Source organism: Cupressus sempervirens, chromosome 10 (genome assembly GCF_028749045.1).
Source record: "Cupressus sempervirens isolate cs-2001-9-10 chromosome 10, ASM2874904v1, whole genome shotgun sequence".
NCBI lineage: Eukaryota > Viridiplantae > Streptophyta > Pinopsida > Cupressales > Cupressaceae > Cupressus > Cupressus sempervirens.
Window position 1 is genome coordinate 312,566,670 of NC_143127.1, and position 13,503 is coordinate 312,580,172.

Here is a 13,503-nt window from a genome sequence, read left to right on the forward strand (position 1 = left end):
TTCCCTAATCTCTTTGTAGAATGAAGAGGTCAGTAGAAGGAACCTAAGTATTGGTAGCCAAGTTGAGTTGGCAGATTTTGAAAGGGAGAGGTCAGTAGAAGGAACCTAAGTATTGGTAGAATGTAGAGATCAACATGGAAAATAGACCTATGGAACACCAAGGATGGATGTGAAGAATCAAAAGTGGAACAAGGGAAATAGTATACAAGTTGAGGACTTGGAGGAATTGTGTGTGAAGAACCAGTTTGGGATTTATGTGTTGAATAGTAGAAGATGTTCTTCTAGCTACTAAGAACATATTTCCAAACTAGGGGTGTCTAATGCAAGAGCATCCTGGGCTTGCTTATAGTCCTACATGATTGGAGTGATTTTTGCTTGGATTACTAGGAGCTCAGCATAATCTATGGTGGTCGGCATTCACTAGGAGCTTAGTGCACACTAGGAGCTTGACATACACTAGGATCTTGACATTTTCTAGGAGATCAATGCAGACTCTAGTGCTCAACATACACTAAGAGCTTGATAATGCTTAGGAATTTACTAATGCTCCACTTGGTCTTGGTTCTTATTGGTTCTGAGTTGTCTTTGTGCCAACTTTGGGTATTTAATTTGTGTTGTATCCAACTTATGGTTTGACATATATTTTTAATGTAAGGGATCTAATTGATTTTGTAACCTACTAGGCTAACTTGTGGCATAGTTGGGTATAAGGGGTCTTCTTGAGTCTTTAGGCATTATCATCCAAGTTGGAGAAGAGGATTAAGGCTAGATGTGAACTTTGAAGAGCTAGTAGCTATAGCTTGAGAGCTAGAGAATTTCTTGGTGGACCTAAGGGTACAAGTTTGGATTCTTCTTGGCGTCCTTATCCAGTTGTGGTTCTAGACTAGTTGGGATTGGGTTTGTAAGTTGGATCTTGCAGAACTGTTATTGTAATTGTTGTTATATTTGTCCCTAACCTAGAAGGCCTTACAATTGCATGAAAATGGTTATAGATATGAATACAAAGTTGTGATTCAGTATCAAATCTTGCATTTCTGTTGCATTGTTGTTGTGCTTTGGCTGTGTGGTTATTTGTTTGGGGGCTAGAACATCTCCATTGGAGATTATACTACCTTGCACTACGTCAAAAAATTTATCAAATATTTTTATGAGTTGTTTAATAATAATATTTATATATATTTTATCTATACTTGCAATTAAAAAAAATATAATTTTTTCAAGAATATTTCTCTTAAAGGATCTTGTTGCGTATGAGCTTTGCATTTTGTTTTTTTGGATTTTCTTGTATTGCAAGTTACCTTTATATTTATCCCCTATCATAGCATATTTATTGCAATATTTTTAGGTTGTATCATGGATTCAACCAGCTTTATCTTAGTTGTTAATATTGGTGCTAGAGTTGTTTCTTTAGATTATCATGGTGTTGCCTCTAAACTTACATCATTAGAAATAATGTTGAATTATTTTCATGAGGTATGTCTCTTTATGTTGTGCTTCATATTGAAGACTTTGGTAAAGCTTGTGAATAGCTTGAAAATTTTACTTTGATAATTTTTTATGGGAAAATTCATTTTCAAAGCATGTTGTGGCAATGGGTTTCCAAAGATTGGTTGTATCATGCCATTCATCTTGAGGCTATGTGAAGCTTTACTAAGGTATTTTTTTGGTTTTCATTTTCCAACCCCTTGCATGTGGATGTCATTATTCACAATGGGTATTGGTGAACAAAATATTACTTTGGAGGACCCTAAAGATTCTTTATGCTCAATGGATAATGATAAATCCCTAGGTTGTGATGGCTTTCCTTGAGAATTTTAATGGGCTTTATGGGATCTCATTAGCCTGACTTGTACAAGATTTATTTGGAGGCCTACCATGCCCAATCCTTGGGAGATCTAATCAATCGAGGCAACATCAAATTTACTTTGTGAGAAGGATATCCTAAAGATATTTATAATTCCAGAGACCTATTGCCTTACTTAATGCCTTAGATCATTGATATGACCATATCTCTTAAGACTCATTAGATCCTAATGTTTTTTATTCATCCTTAATAGAGAGGTTTTATCAAGATATGTTGCATCTTTCATAACATTATTTTTGTCTGGGAAGGTCTGGGATGGGTTAGGAAATCCAAGAAGCCAATAATTATTTTCATAATAGACTTTTCTAAATTTAATGACCATATTGAATGGCCTTTCTATATTTCAATTCTTAAATCTTTTCTTTGTCCCTTCTTTTATTCATTCTATTCATATGCATTTTTTTGATGCGTATTCTTGCATTACCATTCATGAAAATAAATCTCAAGCTTTTGGGCTTTTTATATCTATTTTATAGGAGTGTCCCTTAGCTCCTTCTTTTTATGTCTTTGTTGCAGAATTGTTTGTGTACTTGCTAATGCTATCTTGGTTGGTTTTGTTAGAAGAATTTTCATCCCTGAGTCACCTACCCAAGTGGTTAATGGATATGTTGTGGATGGTTACTTCCTTACTCTTGTAGAAGAGGAGGAGAATGTGAAAGATGTCCTTCAGTGTCTCAACAAATTTTGTCTTGCTTATGGGTCAGATACACACTGGAACTAAACACTTTGTTTCCATCTATATTTCCTTTTGGATCCTCTCTAACTGTCTAAGTCTGGTTGGAAATGGATTCGGCATGGTAAAATATTTATATTTTCTTGCATTAATTTTGAGTTTTAATTAAATATGGTGGATCCTTGGAATGTCATTCTTGCATGGATAGAGAAGAAGCTTGACTATAGGGTCACTAAGCCACTTTTGTTGGATGGTAAATTTCTAATTTATCCAAAGTCATTGATACTACTCATGTTTGTTATTCTTCTTGTTGGGATCCTTCAAAATCCTCTTATGTAAAGCTTAAGCATCTCCTTAGAGACTCTCTCTTGGCCTTTGCTAATAAGCATGGGTTTCATAGAGTGGCCTATAAATTTTAACTCTTTTTCAAGGGCTCTAGAGGCTTTGACATCTTATGCACCCAAAGGAAAGGTATGGTTTTATGTGCGAAATGGGTCTTTTTTGCTCTTATTGGCAATGAATCTTGGAAAAATCTTGTTTTCCATTATATCTCTTCTAGCTTTGTGATGCATAAGATTACTTGGAAGGGATTACATTTCAAACCCTTCTAGCTATGAAAGATCTAGTTTAGATCCATGCCACTTGTCTTACCAAAAGTATTTGGAGATTTTGCCTGAGTATATCAAACATTGGATTTGTTGGGTTGGGTATGGTTTTCTCAATGAGCTTTCAATGAATCATAAAAAAAAAATTGGTCTTCCCTTTTCTATATGCAAGGGTTCTCTCCTATTTAGATTCTTGGGGTCACTACTTTGTGTTTTCTAAAACATGGCAATCAAACTCCCTTGGATATGTTTTCTATAGCTACTATGATCCTTTACTTATGGGATAATATGCAGGTCTAGTTTCTATTATCTTATCTAGATCGACATATTTTTGACTTACTAGTTTCTACCTTATATCTGTAATTGATTCATAAGCTGGTTTTTTCTTTTGTTAAGCCTCAATGAAAGGATTGGAAATGGTATCCATGTACTCATGTCTCCATTTATAAACCCAAGATGGGTTGTAATTAATTGGTCTTGTATTTTCCTATGATTATCACTTTGAATCAATGTTGGAATTTGAGGTATTCTCTATAAACTTAGCATCTTATGTTCTTTGTTACATGGTTTTCTACAATAGAACATAAAATATTCAATTTTTCTTGGTGTATCTTGTACCAAGGTTTTTTTTGTGGGTTTCAAACTCAAGAATTTGAGGATTTTTGATCCTCAAATCATTTTTTTCAATTAGCCAAAAAATTTCTTTTATATTTTCTAGTTTTTTGAGAGACATCAATATTTTTGGAGCTAGATAAATGATTTTATAAACCTTTTAGGCTTGAAAAGTTTACGTGTCATATGGCTTTGTTGGGGGAACTGCCTAAGCTTCCTCACAAACATGCTCAATTTTGGCATTCTTTTAGGATGAAGGTCCTTTTCACTATTTGAAAAGATAAGGATATTGCCATTTTCAATCAAGGTACTATGGATACTCATGTTTCTATGTACACTAAAGCATGCATTTATCAGAATGTGATGTTCTAATTTCAAGTATAGGAATATAAAGTTTCCCTAGAGATGGCACACATTCAAGAGATTCTTAAAAATTGGAAAATTGCTCCATGTATGGTGGTAAGAGAGCTTCTAGATGCTTCCTTTGTTGACTTCACTTAGCCTCTATGTGGACACCACTACGTCCACAACTCCTCTTCCTACCACTCAAAGACTATGCAGTCCCATGCTCCTCACTACTCTTTTGATTGAGGTGAGGATGGGTGGCATTGCTTCTCTACCTTTCATCCTTAGCATGGGTCTCACTAGTCCATTGTTGTTGCTCCCACTCCTCCTCCTCCTCCTCCTTCTAGGCTTCCCTCCCCCATTGATGATAAATGGATTCCTCACTTGGCATGACTCTCAAAGGGAAGAAGAAAAAAAGAAAAGAATTAAGATGATGGGTAGGCTCTTCCAAACCCCATTGATGTATGAGGTTTTGATTATAAAAAAAGATTCTTCTCCCTTATTTGGTACTATTCTTGTAGTCTAAGGGCTTTTAATAAATCTTTTAATGAATAGTTGATAGTTATGGTTTTATAGGCTTGGTGTTGAGTGACTATTACAAGATAATCATGACTATTATTTTTGTGAATATATAACTTTATATTTAATTTTAATAGAAATTGCCTCAAGCATTAACATTTTGTAAGAAATCTGGAATAAAAAAGTTGACGAGATGATGGTAAGAGTAGCCATGTTTGACCACAAAGATGCAAAAAGAGAGTGTGAAACTCTCTACAACAAATAGCCAAACACAATCACTCACTCTCCCACTTAGAACATGAGTCTCATCTTCAGAGAATATATGTAATAGTTAGCACATTCCTAATGATCAATCATGATAATATTGGTTGGAATAGCTTTTTCTAGAAAAATCAAAAGAGATTTTAAGTATTGCAAGGAATTGAAGGGAAATAGCACCTAGAACTAAAGACTCTCTCGAATTGCAATGTTTCCTTTTCCTAAATGAGTTCCACATATTTTTTGCGATCACTATAACTGGTATACAACCATATGCATGTATTCCTTCAAAGAAGATGGAACCGATAATGTAGGTGGAAGATTCACCAATGTTACAACCTCTTATGAAAGTGTTATTAGAACCAACGTCTAATGTGCCCATCTTAGAAGTAAACTAGTATACTACTAAACTAGATCTTCATTCTACTATTTTGATAACTTATAGGCCTATATACTAAAATTAGAAGAAGAGAAAGTATTATGAGTATTGTTTTGTGGAAAGAATGGAAGACATTTCAAGGATGTCTCTTGATTCGTTACAACCATAATTACAGTGTTGGTATTTGAATTAGTAGTTTAGTTTCACAATGACAAATTAAAAATCTTTAAGTCATGCTTTCTATATAAATTGATTGATGATATTCAACCCCCCAATCATTCACGAAGATGTCTATCAAAAACTTAGGTTTCTGATACCTTGATAGATGCTTGGCCATAATTTCTCTAAAATCTTAATGTTCTCCCTAGTTAGTGGTCTTCAACATTTTTCTAAACACACAATGTTCTTTCTAGTTAGCAGTCTTCAACATTTATCTGAAGGCTCAATGTTCCCCTAGTTAATGGTCTTCCTAGACCACATTTGGTGTTCATTAGGTGTTTCTTTTTTTTCAACACAAATTATTTATCCTTTTTCAAAGAAAAGTGGCTAAGAGTTAAAAAACAACTAGTTAATGGTCTTCCTAGACCATATCTAGTGTTCATTAGTTGTTTCCTTTTTTTCAACACAAATTATTTATCCTTTTTCAAAGAAAAGTGGCTAAGAGTTGAAAAAAAAAACATAAAATGATTTGGTGAGATCATTGAATTGAAATTCCTCTCTTGAATTTGATTTGAATATTTGAAAATGTCTTTCATAGTCAAATATTATAAAAGATTAAGTTTTTCTTAATTCCAAGAAAAAGTTTTAAGATCCATTTATCTATAGAATTATTTAATAAGTTGATTAATTTTTAAAAAAATAATATATATAAGTTGATTTTTATTTGTAAAAATATAAAGATTATATACCTTATTGAAAGGTTAATTAACTTATTTAAAAGGCTTTGACATCTTAACTTCACAACAATCTTATTACCACTCTACAACCTAGTCCTTTAAACCTCTCTTTTCTTCTTCCCTAGCCTTCAACTCTCCCTATTCCCTTATCCTTTTTCCTTTGTGTGGTGTACTACCCACTTCCCTTTGGTTTAAATGTCTCTTATAGTGAGACATGTGGGTTTTCTAGGCTCCCCTTTGGTCACCTCAGCCTTGGATGTGCCTACCTATATTGTTGGAGCCATCCACTTTGGAAAATCTATTGGTTTAGGTGTCAGTGTCTTTGTTGCAGGTAAACCTCTTGTTGTATCCTTTGTAGAAAAGGTCTCTAAGGTTGGTTCCTCTCTCCCCCCAAAGATGAAAGGCTCATACTTTGTGATTACTATTCCTGATGACATCATTGATGAATTGGTAATTAATTTTGAGCTCTCTTTGGGTAGAATGTTCTTTCCTTTTAGACCTTCTATAGAAAAACTTAGGAAGTGGGCCTCCTCTACTTTTTCCTTGGAAGGTAGTGTATAGATCAATTCTCTCGTCAATGGTTTGTTTGTCTTCTTTTTGTGATTGAGGAGGATCTCATTGTGGTGCTTACAAATGGTCCTTGACCTCTAGGGTCCACTAATAAAAATATGCTTAATGATTGCAAGTAGAAGTCAAAGTTGGACCCAACCATAGATTTAGGTTTTGTAGCCCCCACATTGGTAAGGCTTTTGGGTCTTTTATTGGAGTTCTTTAACAATGAAGTTTTTTGAGGAATTGTTGATTCTTTTAGCTCCTTCTTGTCAGTGGATAAAGTTATCTAGTATAAATTTGGCCTTTTATTTACTAGGATTTGTGTTATTGTTATGGTGAACAAGATGCTTCCTTCTAATGTGACCATTGACACTAAATAGAGCTCCTATGTTCAACCTCTGATTAATAAAAAATAAGATTTATTCTATGTGAGTTTTAAGAGATATGGACACGTGGATTTGTCTTCCCCTTTGAGTCCTAACAAGATGGTCATTTCCTTTGTTGGTCCTATAAATCATGCCTCATAACCCATCCCCCTGCCTCTTTAGTTAGTTATTACCCTTGATGCTACCCCAAATTCTATTTTAGTTAATGATAAGCTTCTGGATGGTCAACCCTCTCTTAATATTGATAAAGGCCTACTACTAACCCCAACTTACCAGAAGATCCTTGATAAAATGATGAACACTCTCTAGCATACCTCTTAATTGTTTTGGGGGGAGGCTATTAGTTTTTTCTTTCTTCCTCCTGCTAAGGAGATTTTGTGAATTTTAGTAGTATTACATGGGCCCTCCTTTCTTGTGGCAGGGTTCAATTTGAGGTTCAATGATATGCACATCCCCACCCCAAGTCCAATTATTAAATGACCCTTTAAAGGAATTCCATTGGATGGTAGTAGACAAGAAAAAAAAAATGTGGGAAAGGATAGAGGAGAGGTATTGTCATTGGTACATGGTTTAGGACTTAATCCTAAAAATCCTTGTATAGGCCTTGCAAGGATTACATCTATTGATAGTAACCCAATTAGAGTGAATAATATTTGAGCACCTCTTGATGCTAATGATTTCTTTAGTGTGTCAGAAACTAGAGAAATTTGTTCTTTATTTTTTAATGATTAGAATCCTATCTTGAAACATAATGGGTCTAAATAGCCACTTAAATATAATATGGTTAAGTGTTCTCTATAGGAATTAAAGGTGGACACTTTTTTGATTCAGGAACATAAGATGACCACTATAGGACTAGAGAAGGCTTTAAAATGTATTTATTTAGGAGCCTCTTTGGTTTCAAGTGGTTCCCAAGGTGCTTTAGGAGGAATATATGTCATTTAAAAATCTTATAGGATGTTAGGTACTCTTCTATAGTCATTTTAAATGTTTTTATAATTTCTTTTCATTGTTTGGCTATGAGTTGGTTTTGGAATATGGAAAATGTCTATACACCAAATAATAGAGGCCAAAGGAAAAAACTTTGGGAGTCCTTAGCTAACACTATGTGAAAGGTTATGAATATAAAATAGATGGTTATGAAAGAAATAAATACTCCCTACAACCCTTTGAGTAATTTGATGGTATTCAAGACTTCTTAGATAGCATGGAAGACTTGGGAAAGTTTTTTCTAACTACTTATCTTATGGATCTGGAACTAAGAGTAGCCAACTTCAATTGGACAAATAGGAGATAGGGTAAGGGCCTCATTTAACTCAGGCTAGATATATTTTCTCTCTCCTCTAAGTGGAGTAATACTAGCAATTGCCAATTGGAAGATACGTCACATACTAGTTCTAATCACAATACTATTCTCTTATAATGTAGTGCTTACAAACATATTAGAGGTCCCTTTCGATTTGGGAATATGTGGTTGTCTAGTCACAAGCTTTGGGATGTGATATATAGGGTGAAATAAGTCTACACCTACTTCTTCTTTGATAAACCTAAGCTTAAAATGAGGTTTGGTCAAGGAAAAATCTAAAAAATGGAATAAAGTCTCCTTAATATTTTTGAAAAAAATAAAGACTTGGACAGAAAGATGGGAGAAGCCCAAAAGAACCTAGAATTCAATTATGAGGAAATTAATTTGAGTTTCTAGGAACATACGTTAAGAGGTCATTGGCTTTCTTTGTTGGCACAAGAAGAAACTTTCTAGAAATAAAAATTAAGGGTCCAGTGGCTGAAAGAAGGAGACAAGAATACTAGGTTCCTCCATCAATCCACTTTGAAACGTAGAAGTAGAAATAGAATTAGATCATTTACCTTAGCTAATGGGGAAATTGTTATTGAACAAGTGGACATCAACATAGAAGCTATTAATTACCTCCTTGAGATGGGAGCTTGAGATATAGGTGTTGATGACCCTTGTTAAGTTATATCCCTTTATTAGTATCAATGGGGGATAATAAAGCTCTAATAAAATGAGTGAATAGAGATGTTAAGAGAGTATCCTTTTCTTTCCAAGGATTCAAAATCTCCTAGTCTTGATGGGTTTCTCACGACCTCTTTCCATGAATACATGGAGATAGTGGGGGAAGATGTGTTTAAGGTAGTTTGTCATTTCTTTAGGATTGGTTTTATGGTAGAAAAGACTAATCAAACTTTTATTGATCTTGTGCCTATAAATGGAGACCCAACTTTCATGAATGACTTTAGATCTATAAGTCTCTCTAATATTATCCACAAGAACATTATTAAATTAATGGTAAATACAATGAAACTAATCTAGGATAAACTTGTCTCAAAAATTAAAAATGGTTTTGTAGAAGGGAGAAACATAATGCATGTGGTCATAACTACACATGAATTGATACACTCAATGAATGTTAATAAAAAACCTACCATGGCCCTTAAGATGGATATATCTTTAGCATACAATAGGTTGAAATCAGCATTTCTAGATCAAGTTCTTACTAAATTTGGATTCTATTGAAGATTTCATAAAATGACAATGAGTTGTGTCATAACTAATAAGTATGTGGTGTTAATCAATGGGGCTCCTTTAGTTTTCTTCTCTATTTGTACTAGGCTAAGGCAAGGGGACCCCTTTTCTCTCATCTTTTTATCCTAGTGGCTGATGTTTTAGGAAGAAACTTAAACAAGCTAAGTTTGACTAATTCTATAAATGGTGTGAAGGAAGCCTCGAGAATCCCTCCTTCTATGCACCAAAAATTTGTAGATAACATTGTGCTTTGTGGTCCTTCTATGGTTGAAGAAGAGGTGGCATGGAAAATTCTTCTCTCTTCTTATGCCTCTTTAGGGAGACAAATTTATTTTTAGAAGAGTAAGATATTTTTCTTCAATACTAAGCTTTAAATCTAGCTTAGAATATTGATAGTTTTCGAATACAACATTGCTAATATGCTTGATGTGTATTGAGGGCTCCTCTTCTTTCCCTTTAAACCTCCTCCTCAATTCTGGAAAGGGATCTTTGAGAAATTCCAAAGAAAGTTGGAAGGATGGAAAGGTACACTCCTTAGATAGGGAGGTAAACCTATTCTACTCAAATTGTTCTTACAATGTATTTGGATGTATTTTATATATTTTTCCCTCATGTTAGCTAAAGTTTTTGATGTACTTAATGGTATCCAACTTAATTTACTCTTATCTAGTGTAGAATACAAGAAGAAGAAAAAAATTAGTTAGATGAAACCAAGTCTATGAACCTAAAGGTGAAGGGGGTCTATGAATCATAAGTATTACGGATATGAATAAAGCTTTGACTTCCAAGATAGGGTGGTTTGTGTTAGAAGGAACTAAGGAGTGGAATAAATTTTTTAGAAATTTATATATATCATATGGTTCACCTAGTCTCTTGGGTATGTGTAGGATCATGGTGTACCAAACTATAGCCTTAAGTGGCAGTGAAAAACCAGCAAATCAAGGTTATGTCAACTTGACACATAATTTTGAAGTGGTTTTGTAATTTATATAAAAAATTTGTCAGAAAATAATATGTAGGAAATTGAATCTAGTTTCTAAACTACAAGGCCTTATTTGGAGAAAAAATTATTTGATTGGTCAAAATTTTGGATTTTAATGCAGTACTACAAAAATTTCAGGGCGAAAATAAAAAGTAGGTGTATGTCTGACCACCTTAATCATAATCAAATGATAATATTTTTAAATATAATTTTAGATATAAAATTTAGACTCATGCCTAGATGTGACGCATATTTTTGGGAATTTTTATTCCAAATAAATAATTAATTATGAATTTTCTACTATACTATTTTCAGAATTAAAAAACTCCCGTGTCTGACCACCTTAACTAGTTCAAAAAAAATCAAAATTAAGTTTCTCTTTTTTTTTCTTATACTAGTCAAAGCATAGAATGTGACGCATCTTTTGGATTTCACAAATCTTATACAGTTTGAAAGTTATAGCTATTTTTCAACCAGTATGTCAATTAGCACTTTGTAGCTAACTCCATTAGAAAATAAGTAATAATTACTTACTGAACTCGTAATTTTACAAACCTTACATTTATGAAAAGCTAAGAACATTCTTTAGAAACCTTTTTCATTACATCAAATTTTGGTTTAAAAAAAGTCATCAGCTACATGCTTGAAGTAAAAAACACATTAGAACATGCCAAAAACACATTTTCGGATTGTTTTAAAGATGACTATATAAGGTTGGTATTGAAAGATATAGTAGGAATTATAAAGGTATTAATTGTTTTCATTTAGTATCAGGATGGGTGGGAAAAAAGTTGGAATAGATTTTGAAATTCTTTGAGGTATTTCAGAACTACATATTTTTCAGATCGCCACTTTTTGGCACACCATGATCCTGCACATACCCTCTTACTAAATGTGAATAACTCTATTAGATGTTCTTCTTTGTGGAAGAACATTTTAAAAATAAAAGGAATTTTTAGAAATGTTAGCAGAATGTTGATTGGTAATGCATGAAGTTTCTTTTCTAAGAAGAAATGTGGAAAGAGGAAGTCCAATTAAAGGAGACCATTTCTAGCCAATGCTTGGTTGATTGGATTTCTAATTTTCTTGGAAACAAGGTGGATAATTATTTTGAATGGAATGATGCAAAAATTATATGGGGAGACTTGTTTGATATTTGAAAAAGACACAAGGAAGCACAAAGGATTGTTCATATTAGTAGGGAGGTTTTTTTCACTCTGGGGGATATTTTACTAGACTTGAGTTTATTTAACTTATTGGAGGAGGAAAAATGAATTTGGAGACATAACAACAATGGTCTCTTCTTTTCCATCTCAATGTACTCTTTAATAGATACATATGGAAGTAACTTGAAAAATTCTAGAATGATGTATGAACCCCAAATATCCCCCCTAAGAACAATTTCTTTTGGTGGGTAGTAGCTTATGAGAGAATTCTTACATTAGATAACCTTTCAAAAAGAGGATTATAATTTTTTGATAGATGTGTATAATGTAAAGAGGACATTGAGTTGATTGAGCATTTGTTCATGTTCTATTCTTATACTTTTAATTTATGGAGACTTCTCCTGTAGGAAGTTCAATTTAATCTAGTGATGTGTTGATCCATCAAAGAGTTCATCTCTCTATGGGTTTTTTCTCCTTTTCATCATTTTGTTTTAAGGAACCTTTGGAGGCTAGCCCAACCTACTAGTTCTTGGTGTATTTAGAAAGAAAGAAACAATATATCATTCAAAGAAGAAAAGAAGTATGGTATGCCAACATTTTATATTATCAAAAAAATTGTAATAGAAAATATAAATGATACAACTTTCCCTAGATTGCTAGACTTGAGAACCAAACAAAACTAGAATACCAACCAAAGCCTTGTAAACATTTAAAAAAAAAGCTTATAGGATAGGAAATAATGTAGACACAAAACTCTAGAAGAATGTGGATGGGTTTTCTAAGGGAAACCCAAGAACTATAGGATTTGGTAGCCTAATCAAAGACTTTAGAGGAAATCTGACTTTGGATTTTATTTATGTCTAGAGATAAACTCAAATAACTATGCAAAGGTAATAGTTATGTGGTATGGAATCAAAATATTACAAAGTTATGTATTGTAAAATACTGTGATGTAGGGAGACTCAAAAGTGATCATCCACATATTATAGAATAATACTAGATTCTTGTGGAACCATTATAGTTTGATGTTTGACTATAGAAGATTCCTCTTATCTTTCAAAAAGGTGATAATTCAACACACCTTAAGAGAAGGAAATTTTTGTTTGATTTATTTGACTACTTGGGGACTTTCCTATGAACATTGGCATCATGCCATCACCTTGGAATGCACTGGAGAACTAAATGATATTGTTAATAATTATAAAACAAGAAATCAACAATATTTGTAGGATAATTATTGGGTGTTATTTTGAGGTAAGATGGTGTACTTTGAATACTCTTAAAAATTATCTCTTAAAAAGGTTTTGTCATGTATATGCATAAAAAAAGAGAGAAAAGTGGTTAAGTGTCAGGAAGTATTTGGGTGAGAAGATTGATATAACATTTTGTCAATACTTTTCTAACCTATATTTTAGTGGAGTTACAAAAATTAGGATGTCCACTATTTTAGATGAGAAGACTTATCCTTTAGTGAACAAGAAACCATCCCACTTCACGATGATAATTAAAGTGAGTAATTGTACTAAGGTAAGGAAAAAAAAAGTTGAAGAAAGTGAAATTCCTATTTAAATTGGGGAAGTATGAGTGAGAATATTTAATTTATTAAAAATATACTAGATCATCATCTAGAAAGTTACTAAATTATCCAATAGGAGGAACTCAAAAAAAAAGGAGACAAGATAGAGTGTACATGATATTTTAATAAGTTTCATCATAATTAT